Consider the following 12,535-nt stretch of genomic DNA (forward strand, 5'->3'; position numbering starts at 1 on the left):
GATTTGATTCCAGAGCTATGCAACTACAAACTCAAACTCTTAGGCATTATAAAACTGGATTAATGTCACTTTTTATTAGCTATGTGTACCTTGGGCAAGACATAAAACCTTAATGACCCACAATCCCCTCATATGAAAAATGAGAATAATAATATAACTGGCTCTCAGATTATGATCAGTAAATATGAGATAATGTATGTGTAGAGCTTAAAGAGTGCTATAGCATACATAGTTAACATTAAATAAATACTAACTAAAATTTTAATTCTACCCAAGTGTTTTTGAATAGAAATGATAAACTCTATGCAAATATGCTTGGGTGTATCTCAGGTCCTATGAACACCAAGTTGCAATAATAGCAGGACAGAGAAGCTTCCTGGAAAGACTTCTACCTGATTATGTGCTGTTAAAATGCTACAGTTGGTGATGGTTAATTTTGCTTGGATTTGTCCTTTGGCTCAAACCCCAGTCTCCATGTGAGCTACTGTCCAAGTTCTAAGGAGAGGAGAGGCTATAAGTAAAAGCTCCCACAGTATTTTTGTGACCCAAAATATCTGTAAGACTCTGGTGGATAGAAACAGAAATGCAAGGTGTCACTCTTTATAATCGAAGTAACGTGGGGGAAAGAGAGTCTCCTAAAAATGTTTTTCTAGGAAGAAGTTCGTAGTGTTTAAACCTTTCTCTTGCTTTGCTGTTCGGGTTGGCCTCCTTAGATGGTATCTCATATCAAACCACATCAGAGGACCATCCTGCAGGCTTATATTGAAAACGAAGCAGGCCTTGCATTTAACCCCATTCTTCTAAAATTGTTTGGTTTGGAATTTCAGGAAAATATGTCAAATTAAAGGTATATCTATTCTATAGCTTTCCTTGAAATCTACCAAAAGTACCAAAAAAGTTTTAAATGAGGAGGAACATTACATTCATAAGTTCAGAAAAGTGCTACCATACAACCAAACAAACAAACATAATTTAAAAAAAAAATCAAGGGGAACGATCATGCAAAATCTACTGAGTTCAGTAAAATGTGGCCCAAAATGAGAGAGGAAGCTATAAACTTAAGCATCTTAAAGTAAGCCAGAGGATCACTCAAAGACTCTTCTGATGGCATTTTATATAACATAAGGAGGATTAAGGGCACTGCTTCTGCAGAAGACTCATGGTAGAGCTCTAAGAATGTCAAAGCCAACATCATGCAAATAGCACAGGAGAAACTACCACCAAGGCTGGGATATTTGACCTCAAACCACCATCTGGAGGTAACCTGAGGAGGAGGAGAATAAAAGGGAAACAAAAACCAGACTTACAATTAAGTATGAATGCAACTGAGCAGAAATAAATCCAGAATGATCACTTTCAAGACCATGGTAAGCCAAGATGCTCTACTGAAACCCAATATGACCTCTGACTAGTTCACCTGCTCACCCTGCAGGGAAACGTGCTACAAGGTCAGAAAACTCTGTTGAATTGATGAGGACTTGTGAGGCAACATTCCTGATCTGAAGCTGTCCATGGCTCCAGCTCAGACCAGGGGTGCTGGTCCATACTGCTCTTAATCAAGGTGCAGGTACACGTTAACTTCCTCATTCAGGGACAGGAATAATAAAAATAGAGATTCCAACATGGGAACCTCAACTGAAAGCTACAAAATTTTTAAAAATGAATAAAAGGATAAGAACAAGCAAAAAAATCTAATAGTACCCTAAGAAATAGAAGAAAATTAAGCACTACCACCCTACACTCTTGAAAGTTAAAAGGATTATGAACTCTGAAAAGGTATTCAATGAAGAGCTATAATGATCAAGAACACACCAAGGAAACAAGTCACCCTGGGTAAGAGTCACTGGAAACAATACATTGTATCATCAAGGTCTTCAGATATTGGAACTATCAGATACAGAATATAAAATAGCTATGTACTAGGTATTTTTAAAAATAAAAAATTGATTTTTTTAAATAAGCAAGGGACGAAAGAGTACTAAGTAATGATGAAATTTGAAAAAAAAAAAAACCCAAGTAGAACATTTAGGGAATATAAGCATTGAAATTAAACTTTCAGTGAATGAATTAAATAGGAGATTTGATACAGATAAAAGAACAATCTGAAGAAATTATCCAGAATTAGTTAAATGTAAAGAAATCAAGAGGGAAACACAGTGAAACTAAGAGAGGCAAAATGCAAAATAGAGGTCAAAACACAGAAGCATAGAATGGAATTATTCAACATACATCTAATTAAATATGCAGAAGGAGAAAAAATAGCGAGAATGAAGGCAAGGTGATATTCAAGAGATATAGCTGAAAAATTCCCAGAACTGATAAAAAATAAGAAGTCCTAGATACGGAAAGCAAAATATATGCCAATCAATATAAACAAAAGAAATCAACACCTATACATATTGCAGTGAAAAAGGTAGATTTTTATAGATAAAATGAAGACATAAAAATTATTCACTTAAAAAAAAAAACCTAGGAAGGACAATAAACTGATAGCAGACTTCTCAAGGGCAAAAAATTAATAAAGTCATAAAATCTTCAAGGTGTTGAGAGGAATTGCTACATGTCTATAATTATGAATCCATAAAATCTTTGTTTCATAAAATATGAGATAAAGATTTTTTATGTATTCAATAAAGAGTATTCACCACTAGATTTTCACTAAAGGATTTTCTAATGGATCAATATTTGGAAGAAAGAAAATGATCTCAGGACTGTCTGAGAAACAAGAAGGAATAGTAAGAATTAATCATGATAAGGGTCATAAATATTGTCTTTATAAAATAATAGTTATTATATTTAATTTGTATAGTTAGAATTCAAATACTGGAAAATAACAGCATGCAAGTGAAGAGAAGGATGATCAGAGTTAATGGATAATATTCTTGCTTTCTTCAAAAGAGGAGGTTAACTTTTTATTAACTTCAGGCCTTGCTAGGTTATTAAGTGCACAAGGTACAAGTTCAAGGGTGCCCATTAAGAGTATAGAAATAGGAGGTATAATCTCAAACCCAACCCAATAGAGGGAAAACAAAAACAAAATCCACTCATTTAAAAAAAGCATTTTAGGAAGCATAGAAAAAGCAAATCAATAGCACAATATAAAATACTAGGACAAAAAATTCAATTTATTAAAATAAATAAAATGAAACTGAATATTCCAACTAAGAAATAGACTTTTTAAGGATAAGCTTTTTAAAATTGAGCTACATTCTGTTCAAAAGAGACATTTAAAAAATAAAGATCCAGGCCCTTTGGAACTCAAGGAAGATCTAGGAGGCTGAATGAAGCTTATTTCCTACAAACAAGAAATGAGGGACACAGGAAGGATTTGTACTTGAGAGGGCCCCACAGGGTCCTGCTAGGTTTCATGCCTGCTTGAGCTAATATGACTAAGCAAAAGCAAACGAATACAAAGGTTAAAGTAAAAGTAAAAGAAACGGATCCAGTATGGAGTCAGGTTTGTTCTTCCCGATTACACACTGAGTTTCTGTGATGGACCAGGTATTATAATAGGCACTAGAGAAACAAGGATATTCCCTGTCCTCAAGGATATTCCCTTCTGGTTTGTGAGGAAATGTATAAAATCCATGAAGCCAGATATTTTTGACTGCTTTTACTACTGAAATCGACAGACCTGGATTAGTTCGTGGTTCATACTGTGTGGCTGACAGGGTCTTGGTGCTCCAGCTGGGTTTCAGGCCTATGCTTCTCAGGTGGGAGAGCCTAGTTCAGGACATTTGTCCACCAGAAACCTTCCAGCTCCATGTAATATCAAACAGTGAAAGCTCTCCCAGAGATCTCCATCTCAACACTAAGACCCAGCTCCAAGCAATAACCAGCAGTACTGGACACCATATACCAAACAACTAGCAAGACAGGAACACAACCCCACCCATTAGCAGAGAGGCTGCCTAAAATCATAATAAGGTCACAGACACCTCAAAACACACTGCAGAATGCGGTCCTGCCCACCAGAAAGACAAGATCCAGCCTCATCCACCAGTACACAGGCACCAGTCCCCTCCACCAGGAAGCCTACACAACCCACTGAACCAACCTTAGCAAGTGTGGGCAAACACCAAAAACAACGGCAACTACGAACCTGCAGCCTGCGAAAAGAGACCCCACACACAGTAAGTTAAGCAAAATGAGAAGACAGAGAAATACACAGCAGATGAAGGAGCAAGGTAAAAACCCACCAGACCAAACAAATGAAGAGGAAATAGGCAGTCTACCTGAAAAAGAATTCAGAGTAATGATAGTAAAGATGATCTAAAATCTTGGAAATACAATGGAGAAAATACAAGAAACGTTTTACAAGGACCTAGAAGAATTAAAGAGCAAACAAACAACGATGAACAACACAAAAAAAGAAATTAAAAATTCTCTAGAAGGAATCAATAGCAGAATAACTGAGGCAGAAGAACGGGTAAGTGACCTGGAAGATAAAATACTGGAAATAACTACCACGGAGCAGAATAAAGAAAAAAGAATGAAAACAATTGAGGACAGTCTCAGAGACCTCTGAGATAACATTAAACACACCATCATTCAAATTATAGGGGTCCCAGAAGAAGAAGAGAAAAAGAAAGGGACTGAGAAAATATTTGAGAAGATTACAGTTGAAAACTTCCATAATATGGGAAAGGAAATAGTCTATCAAGTCCTGGAAGCACAGAGAGTCCCATACAGGATAAATCCAAGGAGAAATGCGCCAAGACACATATTAATCAAACTATCAAAAATTAAATACAAAAAAAATATTAAAAGCAGCAAGGGAAAAACAACAAATAACATACAAGGGAATCCTCAAAAGGTTAACAGCTGATTTTTCAGCAGAAACTCTGCAAGCCAGAAGGGAGTGGCAGGACATATTTAAAGTGATGAAAGGGAAAATCCTACAACCAAGATTACTCTACCCAGCAAAGATCTCATTCAGATTAGAGGGAGAAATTAAAACTTTACAGACAAGCAAAAGCTAAGAGAATTCAGCACCACAAAACCAGCTTCACCAGAAATGCTAAAGGAACTTCTCTAGGCAGGAAACACAAGAGAAGGAAAAGACCTACAATAACAAACCCAAAACAATTAAGAAAGTGGTAATAGGAACATACATATCGATAACTACCTTAAATGTAAATGGATTAAATGCTCCAACCAACACACATAGACTGGCTGAATGGATACAAAAACAAGACCCATATATGCTGTCTACAACAGGCCCACTTCACACCTAGGGACACATACAGACTGAAAGTGAGGGGATGGAAAAGATATTCCATGCAGATGGAAATCAAAAGAAAGCTGGAGTAGCAATTCTCATATCAGACAAAATAGACTTTAAAATAAAGACTATTACAAGAGACAAAGAAGGACACTACATAATGATCAAAGGATCAATCCAAGAAGAAGATATAACAACTGTAAATATTTATGCACCCAACATAGGAGCACCACAATACACAAGACAAATGCTAACAGCCATAAAAGGGGTAAGGGGTAGCACAATCATAGTAGGGGCCTTTAACACCCCACTTTCAGCAATGGACAGATCATCCAAAATGAAAATAAATAAGGAAACACAAGCTTTAAATGATACATTAAACAAGATGGACTTAATTAATATTTATAAGACATTCCATCCAAAAACAACAGAATACACTTTCTACTCAAGTGCTCATGGAACATTCTCCAGGATAGATCATATCTTGGGTCACAAATCAAGCCTTGGTAAATTTAAGAAAATTGAAAACATATCAAGTATCTTTTCCAACCACAACTCTATGAGACTAGATATCAATTACAGGAAAACATCTGTAAAAAATACAAACACATGGAGGCTAAGCAATGCACTATTAAATAAACAAGAGAGCACTGAAGAAATCAAAGAGGAAATCAAAAAATACCTAGAAAAAAATGACAATGAAAACACGACAACCCAAAACCTATGGGATGCAGCAAAATCAGTTCTAAAAGGGAAGTTTATAACAATATAATCCTACCTCAAGAAACAAGAAAATCTCAAATAAACGACCTAACCTTACACCTAAAGCAATTATAGAAAGAAGAACAAAAGAACCCCAAAGTTAGCAGAAGGAAAGAAATCATAATGATCAGATCAGATAAATGAAAAAGAAATGAAGGAAACAATAGCAAAGATCAAAAAAACTAAAAGCTGGTTCTTTGAGAAGATAAATAAAATTGATAAACCATTAGCCAGACTCATCAAGAAAAAAAAGGAGTAGACTCAAATCAATAGAATTAGAAATGAAAAAGGAGAAGTAACCACTAACCCTGCAGAGATAAAAAGGATCATGAGAGATTACTACCAGCAACTCTATGCCAATAAAATGGACAACCTGGAAGAAATGGACAAATTCTTAGAAAAGCACAACCTTCCGAGAGTGAACCAACCAGGAAGAAATAGAAAATATAAACAGACCAATCACAAGCACTGAAATTGACTGTGATTAAAAATCTTCCAACAAACAAAAGCCCAGGACCAGATGGGCTCACAGGCAAATTCTATCAAACATTTAGAGAAGAGCTAACACCTAACCTTCTCGAACTCTTCCAAAATATAGCAGAGGGAGGAATACTCCCAAACTCATTCTATGAGGCCACCATCACCCTGATGCCAAAACCAGACAAAGATGTCACTAAAAAAGAAAACTGTAGGCCAATATCATTGATGAACATAAATGCAAAAATCCTCAACAAAATACTAGCAAACAGAATCCAGCATCACATTAAAAGGATCATACACCATGATCAAGTGGGGTTTATCCCAAGAATATATGCAAATATATGCAAATCAATCAATTGGATAAACCATATTAACAAATTGAAGGATAAAAACCATATGATAATCTCAATAGATGCAGAAAAAGCTTTTGACAAAATTCAACACCCATTTATGATAAAAAACTCTCCAGAAAGCAGGCATAGAGGGAACTTACTTCAACATAATAAAGGCCATATATGACAAACCCACAGCCAACATCGTTCTCAATGGTGAAAAACTGAAACCATTTCCACTAAGATCTGGAAAAAAACAAGGTTGCCCACTCTCACCGCTATTATTCAACATAGTTTGGAAGTCCTAGCCACAGCAATCAGAGAAGAAAAAGACATAAAAGGAATCCAAATCAGAAAAGAAGAAGTAAAGCTGTCACTGTTTGCAGATGACATGATACTATACATAGAGAATCCTAAAGATTCTACCAGAAAACTACTAGAGCTAATCAATGAATGTGGTAAAGTAGCAGGATACAAAATTAATGCACAGAAATCTCTTGCATTCCTATACACTAATGATGAAAAATCTGAAAGAGAAATTAAGGAAACACTCCCATTTACCACTGCAACAAAAAGAATAAAATACCTAGGAATAAACCTACCTATGGAGACAAAAAACCTGTATGCAGAAAACTATAAGACACTGATGAAAGAAATTAAACATGATACAAACAGATGGAAAGATATACCATGTTCTTGGATTGGAAGAATCAACATTGTGAAAATGACTATACTACCCAAAGCAATTTACAGATTCAATGCAATCCCTATCAAACTACCACTGGCATTTTAAACAGAACTAGAATAAAAAATTTCACAATTTGTATGGAAACACAAAAGACCCCGAATAGCCAAAGCCATCTTGAGAAAGAAAAACGGAGTTGGAGGAATCAGACTCCCGGACTTCAGACTATACTACATAGCTACAGTAATCAAGACAGTATGGTACTGGCCCAGAAACAGAAATATAGATCAATGGAACAGGACAGAAAGCCCAGAGATAAACCCACGCACATATGGTCACCTTATCTTTCATAAAGGAAGCAAGAATATACAATGGAGAAAAGACAGCCTCTTCGATAAGTGGTGCTGGGAAAACTGGACAGCTACATGTCAAAGAATGAAATTAGAACACTCCCTAACACCATACACAAAAATAAACTCAAAATGGATTAAAGACCTAAACGTAAGACCATACACTATAAAACTCTTAGAGGAAAACTTAGGCAGAACACTCTATGACATAAATCACAGCAAGGTCCTTTTTGACCCACCTCCTAGAGGAATGGAAATAAAAACAAAAAGAAACAAATGGGACCTAATGAAACTTAAAAACTTCTGCACAGCAAAGGAAACCATAAACAAGATGAAATACAACCCTCAGAATGGGAGAAAATATTTGCAAATGAAGCAACTGACAAAGGATTAATCTCCAAAATTTACAAGCAGCTCATGCAGCTCAATATCAAAAAAACAAACAACCCAATCCAAAAATGGGCAGAAAATCTAAACAGCCATTTCTTCAAAGAAGAAATACAGATTGCCAACAAACACATGAAAGGATGCCCAACATCACTTATCATTAGAGAAATGCAAATCAAAACTACAATGAGGTATCACCTCACACCAGTCAGAATGGCCATCATTAAAATATCTACAAACAATAAATGCTGGAGAGGGTGTGAAGAAAAGGGAACCCTCTTTCACTGTTGGTGGGAATGCAAATTGATACAGCCACTATGGAGAACAGTATGGAGGTTCCTTATAAAACTAATAAATAGAACTACCATATGACCCAGCAATCCCACTACTGGGCATATACCCTGAGAAAACCATAATTCAAAAACAGTCATGTACTACACTGTTCACTGCAGCACTATTTACAATAGCCAGGACATGGAAGCAACCTAAGTGTCCATTGACAGATGAATGGATAAAGAAGATGTGGCACATATATACAATGGAATATTACTCAGCCATAAAAAGAAACGGAATTGAGTTATTTGTTATGAGGTGGACGGACCTAGAGTCTGTCATACAGAGTGAAATAAGTCAGAAAGAGAAAAACAAATACCGTATGCTAACACATATATATATGGAATCTAAAAAAAAAAAAAATGGTTCTGAAGAACCTAGAGGGTAAGACAGGAATAAAGACACAGACGTAGAGAATGGACTTGAGGACATGGCGAGGGGGACGGGTAAACTGGGACGAAGTGAGAGAGTGGCATGGACATATATACACTACCAAATGTAAAATAGATAGCTAGTGGGAAGAAGCCACAAAGCACAGGGAGATCAGCTCGGTGCTTTGTGACCACCTAGAGGGGTGGGATAGGGAGGGTGGGAGGGAGACGCAAGAGGGAGGAGATATGGGAATATATGTGTGTGTATAGCTGATTCACTTTGTTATAAAGCAGAAACTAACATACCATTGTAAAGCAATTATACTCCAATAAAGATGTTTAAATATATATATAAATAAAGATCCAAAAACATGGAAAGCATGGAAAATGATACATCTGGCAAATAAGAACAACAATTAAAAATCCTGAAATATATATATTAATATTAGAAATATGGACTTTAATACAAAAGTATTATAGGGACAAAGTCACCTCTACAAAGTGCTGAAAGTAGCCAGTCATCAGAAAGATATAATAATTCTAAACTTTTATACATCTAATAAAATAGCTTCAGAATACATAAAGCAAAATATTATTTAAACATGAGAAACTGACTAATCTAACCTGAAGTGGAAGACTTTCAAACACCTTTCTCATTGCCCATGCACAGAAAGATGAATTATATATAATTCTACAGCCAGAAATTAGAGTACACGTCTGCTCCAATAAACGTGGAGCAAGAAAAACTTGACCATGTAAAAAGCTAAAGAAAATCTCAGCTCATGTTAAACACAATGCATGATGCAAACCATATTATTTGCATTATAATTAATTAAGAAATAAATAACAAAAAGTTAAATAAAGCATCCCATACATTTGGAAATATAAAACACAATTCTATATAGCTCATTTATAAAATAAGTAATAATGCAAACTTAAAATATTTAGTACTAAACAACAATAAAAAAATACATATATCAAATATTTGTCAAAACCTGTGGGATGCATCCAAACTAGTCATCAGAAAGAAATCTATGACCTTCAATTATTACTTTAGAAAATACAAATCCATCATGAGAAATCAGAAATATAACAGTAGGCTAAATTTGAAGAAAGTAGTAGGAAGGAGAAAATTTTAAAAGAGCAAAAGTTAATAAAATCAAAACCAGAAATACAATAAATTCAACAAAGGTGAAAGTTTATTCTCTAAAGACTGATAAAATAGATGAGGCTCTGCCAAGATTGAAGAAGGACAATGAAAAGAGACAAAAACATATTAGGATTTTTAAAAGGTAACATAACCAGAAAGTTAGTGGAGATTAAAAAGAAAATAAAATGATACTATGAAAAATATTATACTAAAGGCTCTGAAAAGTTACACAAAATGAACAGAGTTCTAGAAATACATAAACTATTAAAAGTGTCTCAAGAAGAAACAGAATTATCCTAAAATTAGTACAGAAAATCAAATAAAAAATTTTAAAGTTTTTCTGCAAAGCAAATAGTAGACCTAGGTGATTTTACAGTTGAGTTCTACCAAGCCTTCAAGGACCAGACCATGCCAACCTTTCAGAAACTCTCTGGGAGGATAGAAAAAGAGCAGACATTCCTCACTTCAACCCTAAGGCTAGTATTACCTTGATAGACCAAAAGGCTACAATGAGGAAAATGGTTCAGTTAAGAGTCAGGACCATAACGAGTACTAGAAAGTTTTGGGTAATCTTAAACCTCAAATAGGATAAGGAGGATGGGGTGGGAGTGGAGTGACTGGATATCTGGAACTAACATAGACAAGGAAGAAGAAAATCAGGAAATCATTAGCATAAGCAAGGGACTCATTAAGATAGTTAAAATGCTAATTAGAAGAAAACATTTCAAGGTAGCATAAATTTTAAAGGGCTTTAGATATTAAAAACTTGATTGTAAATTTTACAAAAATAAGTGGACTAATGAAATTTAAAACATCAAGTTGCCGAGCATTATATATGGTATAATTCAGTTTATATAAGTATATTTAACATTTTTGGTTTTTTAGATATTAAAAAGTACAGTTTAATATATAAATTATATATATATATATTTTTTTTTAAACCACAATTTAATATATCAATGCCCAGACAAAGGTCTATAAGAAAACTCACCAAAGTTTTGACAAAAATACCTCTGAGGAAGCGAAGAGGAGTTAACTGTGAACATTTTTAATTTGATTTAATAACAGCACAAAAATTGTTTTGTCACTGCCAGGCAGCTATGCTCATGAACATTCTCGTTTGAGGACTGTCCATAATCCGTGCTTGATTCCTGCTAAGCATGTTCCCTGTTCTGGCACCACGCAAGGGGATTCTGCTCTTGTAAACCTGACATTTTCAAATTCTTTTTTGTTTCCAAAATAAACCCAAAGGGCACACATACTTCTGTTGCCTTTCTAAAATGACTGCCATCGCTTCTTGGCCTTTAGGCTAAGATCAAGTGTAGTATCTGTTCTTATCAGTTTAAAAGGACTGCCAAATTTTTGTCTGTTCCATGCGTAGTGATGCATACACAACATTTTTAAGTTTTTTGTTTTTAAGGCAAAAACATCAATAAATGTCTTCTGGACCATTTTGAATGTGAAATTCTTCCCCTTAAAATAGCAACAATCAAAAACCTCCCATTGCACAAAAGTAAAGCATGTGGAATCACAATCTCGAATTGTAACATTAGCATAGATACTGCAAACATGATCATGTATTAAAATCCAAAGATTTTGCTAAAAGCAGTGAACGTCAACCCAATATTGGCCTGGCAATATACCACTTCTAAGTTCAATGTATCTTTCTACCCAGAGTTGGCTCATGTGCCAACTCCGATGACAGAAAAAGGGAAGGAACTCATTATTACTGGCCTGCAAATTCTGTGACAGATTTTAAGTCTCTTGAGTATTTAAATACAATCTTTCAAAAGAAAGAAAAGGAAGGGAGGGAGAGAGGGAGGAAGGAAGGAAGGAGGGAAGGAAGGAAAGAAGGAGGGACGGAAGGAAAAAAAACCTGAAAAACAATTCACTGGAGCTGAGTAGCAGCTGGCTTCCTGGCCATAACCTCCTGAGTGCCCACCTTTCCCTGTTGTCCTGACACTGAGGCTGAGTGTCTGTTACAAAATGATTTGTCTTTACCTGGCCCACACCACTCATTTATGCATTCTCTCTAATCTCTGTAGTCATAGAGACAGAAAAGTTTGTTCATTCAATACAATTACAATACAGTGTATGTAGGAGAGACAGGGAAAGATAAGGTCAGAGGGTTAGATTAAGAGCAAGGAATTCTGGTCTGGGAAAATGGCTGAGGTATACAGCAGTGATATTTGAAGTTGTAACAGAAGATGAGAACCCCAAGGATAAAAGTATAGAGAGGAGAGAACCTAAAGAATGGCTCCATTTAAGTGGCTGAAAGAGGAATCAGAAAAGGAATAATCAAGGCAGGAGCAGAGTATTTCATAAAGGAAAGAGTCTGATTACAGATATCAAATGTTACAAAGAGGTTGAGGAAAATAAAGTTTAATTTTAAAACAACCATAACACTGTTCTTTAGAAGGCTGTCAATGACACTTTTCCAAGATTAGTTGTTAACAGAAGG

General features: G+C 35.3%; 1 pseudogene; it reads left to right on the top strand.

Moving 5' to 3' along the window:
* Positions 1-11,363: 11,363 nt before the first annotated feature.
* Positions 11,364-11,573, top strand: LOC132369383 (U2 spliceosomal RNA; annotated as a pseudogene).
* Positions 11,574-12,535: the final 962 nt, after the last annotated feature.

Source organism: Balaenoptera ricei, chromosome 7, assembly GCF_028023285.1.
Source record: "Balaenoptera ricei isolate mBalRic1 chromosome 7, mBalRic1.hap2, whole genome shotgun sequence".
Taxonomy (NCBI): Eukaryota; Metazoa; Chordata; class Mammalia; order Artiodactyla; family Balaenopteridae; genus Balaenoptera; species Balaenoptera ricei.